General features: G+C 42.7%; 1 protein-coding gene across 1 annotated transcript in view; it reads right to left on the bottom strand.

Moving 5' to 3' along the window:
• LOC145425734 (coxsackievirus and adenovirus receptor-like) overlaps nt 1-12004 on the bottom strand; it is a 312252-nt gene that overhangs the window by 125043 nt on the left and 175205 nt on the right. The gene's annotated exons all lie outside the window — the stretch shown is intronic.

The raw sequence follows: 12004 nt of genomic DNA, 5'->3' as shown, positions 1-12004 counted from the left end.
CAGAAGTAAAAATTGCTTTCTTTTTGCAGACTGCAGACTGTTCTTTGCTGTTAATGTGCAGCCACTGAGTTTTAATGCTTGCTTAAAAGTTGCAGCACTGCATAGCCCAGACCTCCCTCTCCCCAGCCACCTCCTCCAGCTTATCCGGGGGAATACCAAGGCGTTCCCAGGCCAGCTGAGAGATATAATCTCTCCAGCGTGTCCTGGGTCTGCCCCGGGGCCTCCTCCCGGTGGGACATGCCTGGAACACCTCACCCAGGAGGCGCCCAGAGGGCATCCTTGTCAGATGCCCGAACCACCTCAGCTGGCTCCTTTCGATGTGGAGCAGCAGCTGCTCTACTCTGAGCCCCTCCCGGATGACCGAACTTCTCACCCTATCTCTAAGGGAGAGGCCAGCCACCCTTCGGAGGAAGCTCACTTCTGCCGCTTGTATCCGCGATCTCGTTCGTTCGGTCACTACCCACAGCTCGTGGCCATAGGTGAGGGTAGGGACGTAGATCGACCGGTAAATTGAGAGCTTCGCTTTTACACTCAGCTCCCTCTTCACCACGACGGACCGGTGCGGCGTCCGCATTACTGCAGCTGCAGCCCCAATCCGTCTGTCGATCTCCGGCTCTCTTCTCCCATCACTCGCAAACAAGACCCCGAGATACTTGAACTCCTCCACTTGGGGCAGGAACTCATCCCCGACCCGGAGTGGGCACTCCACCCTTTTCCGGCTGAGAACCATGGCCTCAGATTTGGAGGTGCTGATCCTCATTCCCGCTGCTTCACACTCGGCTGCGAACCGTTCCAGTGCGAGCTGGAGGCCCTCACCCGATGAAGCCAACAAAACCACATCATCTGCAAAAATCAGAGATGAGATTCTGAGGCCACCAAAGTGAAAGCCCTCCGCCACTTGGCTGCGCCTAGAAATTCTGTCCAAAAAAAATTATGAACAGAACCGGAGACAAAGGGCAGCCCTGGCGGAGCCCATCACCCACCGGGAACGAGTCCGACTTATTGCCGGCAATGCGAACCAAGCTCTTGCAACGGTTGTATAGGGATCGAATGGCCCGTAGCAATGGGCCAGACACCCCATACTTCCACAACACCTCCCACAGGACACCCCGAGGGACACGGTCGAATGCCTTCTCCAAGTCCACAAAACACATGTAGACTGGTTGGGCAAACTCCCATGCACCCTCAAGTATCCTTGAGAGGATAAAGAGCTGGTCCAGTGTTCCGCGACCAGGACGAAAACCGCATTGTTCCTCCTGTATCTGAGGTTCGACTAGCGGACGAACTCTCCTTTCCAGCACCCTGGCATAGACTTTCCCAGGGAGGCTGAGGAGTGTGATCCCCCTGTAGTTGGAACACACCCTCCGGTCCCCCTTCTTAAAGATGGGGACCACCACCCCGGTCTGCCAGTCCACAGGTACCGCCCCTGATCTCCACGCAACATTGCAGAGGCGTGTCAACCAGGACAGCCCTACAACGTCCAGAGCCTTCAGGAACTCGGGGCGGACCTCATCAACACCAGGGGCTCTGCCACCAAGGAGTTGTTTAACTGCCTCAGTGACCTCGCCCCCGGAAATTGGCGGGTCATTCCCCTCATCCCCAGACTCTGCTTCCTCCTCGGAAGACATGTCAGTGGAATTAAGGAGGTCCTCGAAGTATTCCTTCCACCGCCCGACAATTTTCTCAGTCGACGAAACTAATAATGTCCAATATAATGTGATCCAACACTGATGAAGATTAAAGTACACTAAAGTACATTGATTCTGCAGTAAATGCACCCTAATGTTTAAACACATGATGTCTGTGATGCACTGTCTTCCAAGTAACCTAACAGTGAGCAACACTGCCACCATGAGGTTCAAGTAAAACATTACATGATATAATTCGGCAAAAAGACATTTCACTTAAAATTTAGGGAACTTCAAATCAAATCAAATCACTTTTTATTGTCACATCACATGTGCAGGCACACTGGCACAGCACATGCGAGTGAAATTCTTGTGTGCGAGCCCCACAAGCAACAGAGATGTGCAAACACAACAACACAAACGAGCAAAATACAAGAATGGCCAACCTGAAACTAATAAATATATGTACAATTTATAATAGTGTATGCATTTCTGGATGTGTATACTAAATATTTTCCTACGTGTGTGTGTGTGTGTGTGTGTGTGTGTGTGTATACACATTTTTACAAATTAAATAGTAAAAAAATAAAATAAAATAAAATAATAATAATAATAATAAAATATATAAAATATACAGAGTTGAATATGTGCAAAACAAGTGGCATTTATATACAGTGTGGAGTGCATAATGTTGAAGTTCCAGTAGTGAAGCTGAGGTGTCTATGACGTGTTCAGCAGTCTGATGGCCTGATGGAAGAAGCTGTCTCTCAGTCTGCTGGTACGGGACCGGATGCTGCAGAACCTCCTTCCTGATGGAAGCAGTCTGAACAGTTTATGGCTGAACTTTAAATGGCTGAACTTTAAATTGTTTAAAGTTTAAATAAATGAATAAAAACCGTTATGAATTGGCTTTAAATAATTTCACTCTTATATCAAAATCTCTAACAGATTAAACGTGTTCTATGTGATGTGAACGACTAAATATTGACATTTCAGAAGAATCTGTCACTCAGTTTTAAAGATTAATAATGAAAATCTTCTAGTTTTAATAGTCAGCAGGTCCGTTCACAAGAATGATATAACTGAAACCAAACTCTCTAACGAGCCTCTGAATGGCTCTTCATCAGAGGAGAAACAATTCTCTGCAACTTTAAAACTTTCACGTAATCACACAAGTTTTACATGTGGCCATTAGAGGGAGGTGTTATAGTTTTATTACCACATGGATATAAGCAGATCGTCAATGACGCTTCCACAGTTTATTACGAATGAACATATTTATTGTGAACAGTCAAAATTACTTTCTGCTGTACTCTCCTGCTGATCACCACAACATTCATTCAATCCTCTTCTTTTATTTCATTTTTATTATTATTTTTATTTTAGTTAATTTTAATATTAATTCTAGTAATACAGGAAAGCAAAATATTATTTTGTTCAATTGTGCTTAAAATGAAACAATCAGTAAATAAAATTGATTTTTTTTGTCTTATCAGCTCCTTCCGTATGGTTTCTTGCTGAGTAAGGTAGTAAAGACATTAAGACATTTCACACAATCATGGTCAGAATGAACTATAAGATCACTGAGGTCAAGACTTTAAACCTTCTTTTTTTTCTTTTATTTCAGAATAAGATGGAAAAATGGCACAAACCACTATTTTTAAAGTAGAGAATTCTGTAAAGTTTTGGCCTGCCTGCCACTCACTGGGTTATATTTAGGTTATTAACTGGTTAACTTGTTGGTTCAGGCACCAGGAGTGAATCAGAGGCTCAGTAGGGCCAGAGGCATAAAGTAAGTCAGGCTAATTTCATGTCAAGTTAAAATAATTAATCTAATCTGCATTTTTTTAATGTTTTGTTTCCTTTGTTTCACACAGACAACATTCATCTTCCATATTTATACATACACAGCTGCTCCTGCAAAAGGATAGAACAAATTAAAATTCTTTAAACTTTTTGTTTTTGATTCCAACTCTTGTTTCTTTATAAGTGTGACATTTTATCCTGGTGAATAGATGACAGGATTGCACTTTTAGTATGATACATCAAGAGAAGAATTCTGGTCCTCACTCGTTTCTAAATCCCGGCTATAGTCTTACTCATACTCTATTCCCCTCTGAAGCTTGTTTTTGTGCCATTCACTGACAAGTTCCTGTTTTTGGGTTTTAATTATAATTTTTGCACTGAAGAGTTTTGTATCAATTGACCAACACAATTCTTATTTTTACATCTGAGACTTTGGTGAAACCCAAAGAATCACATGAGAAAAACAAGTGAGAACAAAAGTTTATTAATCCAACAGTGAAACTAAATCACTGACATGGGAACAAGAACAAAGTGCCGGATGCATAGATTAAGTATTAATAACAGTGAAGATACTGTGCCCATAAAACATATTAACATACTTTAATTATCATGGTTGGTTTTAAGTACTTAAGAATAACTCCTGTGTTTTTTTTAAATTACATAATTAAAGACAAAAATAAATAGAAAAGCCTCTGGATGTGCTCTGGTCTGAGGTGCTGGGGGTCCAGTTAGAGACCAGCAGCTGGATGTCAATGGTTGGACTGGTGGACTACTTCAGTGAAGAGTAGATGACGTCTCGCTCTGGTTTAAAGTCTGAACACAAACACACACAGTTCAAACGACAGGAAACATGATTACAAGCTTTGTAGTTCAATCAATTACTTTCATGGAGTGAAACATTCTGCAAAACAAACTTAGTATACTAACTTCATCTTATTCAAATTTTGCATGAAAATACTTGGTAGTTTGTAATGGGATAAAGAGCCCATACTGGTGCACAGTGGTTGGTCAGTGTTGGGTTACATCAACTGTAGCAGACTTATTTTGTCATGATGAAGTTAAAAAGTCAAACACTTCTCTATCAATTGTATAGGAATTTCTTTTATTTATGTATTAATCAATTTATTCTATCCTATAATGCCTTTGTGCCACTGGATTTGAAGAAGTCTCACACTCATACAGTAAGACAAATGGTGGGGGTGTAGTAAGGAAGTTGGGGGAAGCAGACAACTCCACAGGAAGAGTCTTTTGTCTCTTTCAGGACTCTGGGAGGTAGCAAGGGAGTGTGAACCTTAAGGTGTGAAACAGCTGTGTACTGCCTTTTGTTCCTGAAGAAGGTATTTAACTGAGAGCCATGCTAGACTAGGGCGACTGCTGACCATTTGCCCCGAGATCATGCAGGCTCTCCACAAGCTTGGTTGTCTGATCTTTGTTTTTTGATTAAAGAATGTTAGCTAATGCTCACCGCTCGTCTGCAGGCTTTATTTAATGGAAAAATTCCAAAACACTCTTCTCTTCATCTTGATAGATTTCTTAGATATTATGAACAGTGAATTTAAAAGACAGAAATATACAAATTATAAAACATGTTATGTACAAATAATGATGATTCATGGTCCTGGATCTTTGGCCAAGTAAGGCAAGGCAAGTTTATTTATATAGCACAATTCAACAACAAGGTGATTCAAAGTGCTTTACAGAGACATTAAAAACAAAAACAAATAAAAAAGCATGATTTAAAATTTATTAAAAAAACAGTAGAAAAAATCAGTAGTTAAAATTTAAGTTTTGAAATTTATACTTAAAAGTGTGGATTTGGTGTTTTATTCAAATCCAGCTGAGAACAGGTGAGTCTTCAACCTGGATTTAAATAAACTGAGTGTTTCAGCTGATCTGAGGCTTTCTGGGAGTTTGTTCCAGATATAAGGAGCATAATGTCATGGTCCCTGTGCCCCGCTGGTCAATCCTCTATTGGGCAATATGTTTGTGGTTTGTTTGCTCTCTCTCTCACTCTCTCTCTCTCTCGCCACGGCGATGCTCACTGCGGGCTCCCGCTGCTGGCCCACACACCTGCTCATCACCACACCGGCCGCTGATCCCAGCTGATTACTGCACTACTTAGATGGCGAGTCTGCACTAGTCTTCGCTGGATCGTTGAGCTATCAGTGTCAGTTAGACTTGTGTTTCGGCTAACCTTTACCTTGAGAATTTCTTATAATTATCCTGCTAACCCGACGTTTTGTGTGTAGATCGTTTTTGGAACCCGATGCGGAGAGGAGTGATTGAGGGGGGAACGTTTTGTACAGAAAGTGTGGAACACCCTTCTCCCAACCCTGTTTCCCACGGACCCTGGTGACCCGGACCCATTTCCCCTGCACGTTGTATATAGCCACTTGGTGTATGTGTTCACTGTAAATAAACGCACTGTCCTTCGCTTAAAGGAAAACCCTGGCCTGCGCCTGAGTCTCTTTCGGAACCCCTAACACATAAAAGCTGAATGCAGCTTCTCCGTGTCCGGTTCTGACTCTGGGAACTGATAAAAGACCGGATCCAGATGACCTGAGGGATCTGGAAGGTTCATACTGGGTCAGGAGGTCATTGATGTATTTTGGTCCTAAACCATTCAGAGCTTTATAGACCAGTATCAGAACTTTAAAGTCTATCCTCTGACGGACAGGCAGCCAGTGTAAAGACCTCAGAGCTGGACTGATGTGGTCCACTTTTTTGGTCTTAGTGAGGACTCGAGCAGCAGAGTTCTGAATGAGCTGTAGTTGTCTGACTGATTTTTTAGGTAGACCTGTAAAGATGCTGTTACAGTAATCAAGCCTACTAAAGATGAATGCATGGACTAGTTTTTCCAGGTCCTGTTGAGACATCAGATCTTTTATCCTTGATATATTCTTGAGGTGATAGTAAGCTGACTTTGTTATTGTCTTAATGTGTTTTTCTAAGTTTAGGTCTGCATCCATCACTACACCCAAATTTCTCGCCTGGTTTGTGGTTTTTAGATGTATAGATTGAAGTTCTCTGGTGACCTGTAATCGTTTCTCTTTGGCGCCAAAGACTATTACTTCAGTTTTGTTTTTGTTTAGTTGGAGAAAATTGTGGCACAACCAGTCATTAATTTCCTCAATGCATTTACCAAGAGCCTGTACAGGGCCTCGGTCTCCTGGTGACATTGTGATATATATTTGTGTGTCATCTGCATAGCTGTGATAGTTTATTTTGTTGTTGTTTATAATCTGTGATGAACTGCTGGACTTCCTCACACACACACACACACACACACACACACACACACACACACACACACACACACACACACACTCTTTGTGTGTATGTAGACGTCATATGTTAATGACCCTATGCATATTCATTTAACCACAATAAGAGGAGTGCTATGAGGAACCTGGCTGAGAGTCTGACGGAGGTCAAGTGGTGGAACGACACTTGGCTCCAGGCAGGTCTCCCTCATGCTCGACACAGGAAATCATTCCTGCCTGTGGCCATCTCCCTGTACAACGCATCCACTTAACACACTGTTTGCTGCTACAACTACACATGTTTCTTTTCCAAATATTTATTTATAAGTGACTTATGTATATATGTATGTATATATATGTATATATTGTACTATTCTTAGTTAGCGTATTGTCTGTCTTGTCTTAATGTTGGTTTAAAATGGAGCACTGTAACAAAAAATAATTTCCCCCAGGGATCAATAAAGTATTCTGATTCTGATTCTGATGATTCTGAGTAACAAGAAGAACTTTGCCTACTTCGTGTCTTGCTTGCTGTGTAATTATTAGAGATGGACCGATCCGATATTACGTATCGGTATCGGTCCGATACTGACCTAAATTACTGGATCGGATATCGGAGAAAAATAAAAAATGTAATCCGATCCATTAAATATCACGAAAGCACCTCACAAAACTTGCAACATGCCGTAACTCACCTTAGAACGTTAGCAGTCGGAGCAGTATGCATCACGTGATAGAGCGGCTGTGGCATGCGGGACCTGTCGGTGGTCTGGATAGCATTTGGAGCTTTGCTAGCAACCTGGCATTTCATCTCCGACAAAGTTATCCCCGAGAGAAGTAAAGCAAGTGTGTAAGTCCATCTCTGAATGTTTGTAAAGCATTCCTGCGTTAAGCTTAACGAGCGACTGCCTCTCGCTCTCCGGCTGCTACTTCAATCGTGAAACTGCTCAGTGATCAGCTGATCGGCTTTTCTGTCGCGAGTCCGTGTCTCTAGTTTGTTTTTGGCCCACTTTGCACCAGAAAGAGGAAACCAGCGGCTGAACAACAGCAGCACGTTTAAGCTTGATCATCTGTTGTTAGAATGTATTTAATATTACTTTCTACACCAGGATCTTTTTCTACGTAGCTGACGGCTGGTAACTGTGCAGGGGCGGATCTAGCAAAGTTTAGCCAGGGGGGCCGATAGGGCATTAACTGGGAAAAGGGGGCACAAAGACGTACTTTTCTTTCTTATTCTCATTTAAAATGTCGAGCTGTTAATAAATAATTATCTGACACCCAAAGTTTTAATTTGATGTAAAATGAATAGAAGTCAATTACTGTATATAGTGACTATAAAGTCTAATATATATATACCCTAGTAAGCTATAGTACTTTTTACTTTGGGAAGGTACCATCTGTGCAGTCTGCAATTTTGTTGAAGAAAGATGTTGAATCTATTTAATATTTCTTGAAAAATAATTGATTTCTGTGCATTTTTTTCACACTGCATCAAATTAAGGTTGATTACGTCGATTAAGCATCATGAGGTGGCGCGTGAGGGGTGGTTCCCTATTTTTTATTTATTTATTTTTGTTGTTGCTGGGAGTTGGAACCCTATTAGTTAGGTTGCTTAATATTTACGCTAAGTACTCTTTAAAATACCAGAATAGGGAGGATGGTGTAGGTCTAAGTTTTTTAGATTGATCAGTATTGCTGAACTATGAAATATTTTTTTTGTATACAGGTATAACAGAATAGCTTTAGTGTAGTTGTTGTTTTAAACTTGAGTATGAACTTGCAGACTTGCAAAATGCAGCAAGATATTTTAAAAAACAGTTTTGTTGATTAAAAAACACTATATCGGATTCATATCGGTATCGGCAGATATCCAAATTTATGATATCGGTATCGGTATCGGACATAAAAAAGTGGTATCGTGCCATCTCTAGTAATTATATTGCCTTCAACGTTCCAGCGAATAGGTTCAAGCTACAAACCTATCAACACCGTTTTGTGATCACTGCTGTTGATATATTTTACTGAAATTTTACTTTCAAAGAAAACACAGTAATGATCAGACACGCCCACATCAGACACAGTAATGTTTGAAATGCTCAGGCTCTTGGAGATCAGTAGGTCAAGAGTGTGTCCTCTATTATGTGTGGCCTCTGTTACATGCTGAGTCAGCCCAAAGTTGCCCAGAGTGTTACTCAGGTCTTTAGTCCCTTTGTCCTGAGGGTTGTCCACATGGATGTTAAAATCCCCAACAATAATTACACAGTCAAAATCAACACAGATCACAGACAGCAGTTCACTGAGGTCATTAAAAAAGTCTGTGCAGTATTTGGGAGGCCTGTAAACATTAAGAAACACAACTTTGGATGGGGCCTTCAGCTGTAAAGCCACATATTCAAAAGACTGAAAACTTCCAGGAGATAGCTGCTTACATTGAAATGATTCATTAAATAAGACAGCAACCCCTCCTCCTCTCCTGCTCGCCCTGACCTCACTGATAAAACTGTAGTTAGGAGGGGTCGTCTCGATGAGAACAGCTCCACTGTTACTTTGGTCCAACCAAGTTTCAGTTAAAAACATAAAATCAAGGCTGTGCTCAGTGATTAAATCATTAATTAAAAATGTTTTCCCAGCTAGAGATCTAATGTTTAATAAAGCCAACTTAAGTGATTTAGAGGTATTACTTGTTCCCTCGTGTTTGGGAGCAGTCTGTGGCACACAAGGTATGTTTACTATGTTTAAAGATCTTTTAGAGTGCAGCTCTCTGTGTTTTGACCAGGCCACATGTCTCCTTCTGTCACCTAAGAGTACAGAGATTTTAAAACCTTCTAGTAAACAGGGTCCCAGCTTCTCCTGGGAAAAGTCACCACTGCCATAATCCTCACAGCCCGGACCCTTCACACATCACGCATCAGACTGCGGAGACAGAGCATGAAGGTGGTAAGGAGGAACTAAGGGGGGCGAGGCTGGGCAATGTAACTTCGATTGCTCTGTTGAGGGTGGGGCTCGATGGCGAACCTTTGGCTGCTCTGGTGGGGGGTTTATGGGGGACAAAAAGGGATTGGGCCGGGAGGTAGATCTGAGCCCAGCATTGTCCTGCTCCATCATCTCCTCAGTGAATTTCAGGTGTGGGGAGGAGGGAGAAAGGGAGGAGAAAGGGAGGGGGAGGAGGGTGATGGCCTGTCAGGGGTTTGGGGGACTGGGGAAGATCGTGGTCCCTGGTCCTGGTCGTTGGTGTTGTTGAGAGAGTTGGAGGCAAATGGGGACCCCTCTTCTTGCCTCAGATGTCTCTCCTTTCTGAAGCTCTTCCTGGGTGGGGGCAGATGAGGCTCCTCTTCAAGGTTTCTGCTGGGCTTTGTCTGTTCTTGGAGTACTGTTTTTTCCTCTTTATGAGAAAACTCCTCGTTTATCTCAGCCTTGGCACCAAGCACAGATGGATGACGTATGGAAAACATTTTAATTACAGCTGTGCAGAGACACACTGATGACTGACTGGGACACTATGATTCTAATTTTACATGAACACCATCCTCCCAGGGCAACACAGTGGCTTTTGGGATCGATTCCACCATCTCACTGGGGCCTTTCTGTGTGGAGTGTTCACCCTGAGTTTGCATGGGTCAGGTCTGACTGTCTCCCACAGTCCAAAACAGTTATTTGGGTTAATTGGTGATTTTAAATTGCCCATAAGTTTAAGTGCACATGGAAATCTGTCTCTCTGTGTTAGTCCTGCTGATCTGTTGTCCACTAGGACCCTGTTAAGGACAAGTAGAGGAGAATGGACCCTATCCTCACACGTGGTTTATATATGGCCACTAGAGAGAGAAGTGTGACTTTAAATACTAACATGGATCATCAGAACATCAATAATTATTTTATAGTAATACTGAGGATGTGCTGTTCTTAATAAAAGTCATTTTAACTGAGGGTGAAGATTATATTCACTTAAATATGTGTTTAGAACTGTGATGAACGAGACAGAGAGCCAGTGAGGCTGTTTGGACTTTCCTATGAAACATCAGTGCAGGAGTCTCTCAGTACAACTGTTTACAGTGAGGACAAAGAAGCAGCAGAAACACAAACAGAGAAAAAAACGGAAAAGATGAGCAGCAGCAAATAGTCTGCAGGGAGAGAGAGCACCTGCAGCTTCTGCAGCACTTCCTGGAAATCACATGACTGTAATTAGAGTACAGGAGAGTAACTGAGTACATTTCCTCTTTGTGACTGAGGTGATTTTCTTCTTGATATTGTTTCAGATAAAGTTTGAGAGCTTCTGGTTCTTCAGATGATAAAACTGATTGAATTCATTTGATATGATGTGTTTCAAATGATTTACACTAACTCCACATGATGTTTTTCTGTAAATAGTAAAGTGAAGCTTTAATAAAAGTGAATCAGTTAATCCACTGAATCTAAATGACAACTATAAGGTCACTGAGGTCATTTTTTAAACAATCCATCCATCCATCTTCATCCGCTTTATCCGGAGCCGGGTCGCGGGGGCAGCAGCCTAAGCAAAGAGGCCCAGACCTCCCTCTCCCCAGCCACCTCCTCCAGCTTATCCGGGGGAACACCAAGGCGTTCCCAGGCCAGCCGAGAGATATAATCTCTCCAGCTCCTCCTTGAATCGCTACCTTATCGTGGTGGAGGGGTTTGTGTGTCCCAGGGATCCCAGGGGCTATGTTGTCTGGGGGCTTTTGCCCCCTGGTAGGGTCTCCCATGGCAAATTGGCCCTGGGTGAGGGACCAGACAAAGAGCGATTCAAAAGACCCTTATGAAAAGGACACCGAGGGAACAGTTTACCCTGCTGATAGGGTTACCGGGGCCCCGCCCTGGAGCCAGGCCCGGGGAGGGTGCCCGAAGGCGAGCGTCTGGTGGCCGGGCCTTAGTCCATGGGGCCCGGCCGGGCACAGCCCGAAGAGGAGACATGGGCCCATCCTCCCGCAGGCCCACCACCCGCAGGAGGCGCCATAGGGGTCGGGTGCATTGTGTGCCGTGTGGCGGCCAGGAGTTTTAAACAATATATTTTAAAAAATGTCATAACCCAATGTGTGACAGTATAAAAGACGTTTACTGTGAAAATACTCTGTGGGTTATATTTAGGATGCTGGGTTGATGCAGGACTCATATGAGGACTGATAACTGCTTGGCTTAGGGCCAGAGTCATGAAGTAAATAATTTTATCCCTCTGGCTAATTTCACATTAAGTGTAAGAATGATTCTGTATTTTTATTATTTGCTTTCCTTTATTTTACACAGACAGCTTTGAGCCTCCATATTTAAACACACACAGCTGCTTCTTTAAAAGGA

The sequence above is a fragment of the Astatotilapia calliptera genome, chromosome 3, assembly GCF_964374335.1.
Source record: "Astatotilapia calliptera chromosome 3, fAstCal68.1, whole genome shotgun sequence".
Lineage (NCBI taxonomy): Eukaryota > Metazoa > Chordata > Actinopteri > Cichliformes > Cichlidae > Astatotilapia > Astatotilapia calliptera.
This window is presented reverse-complemented; position numbering and strand designations above follow the sequence as displayed.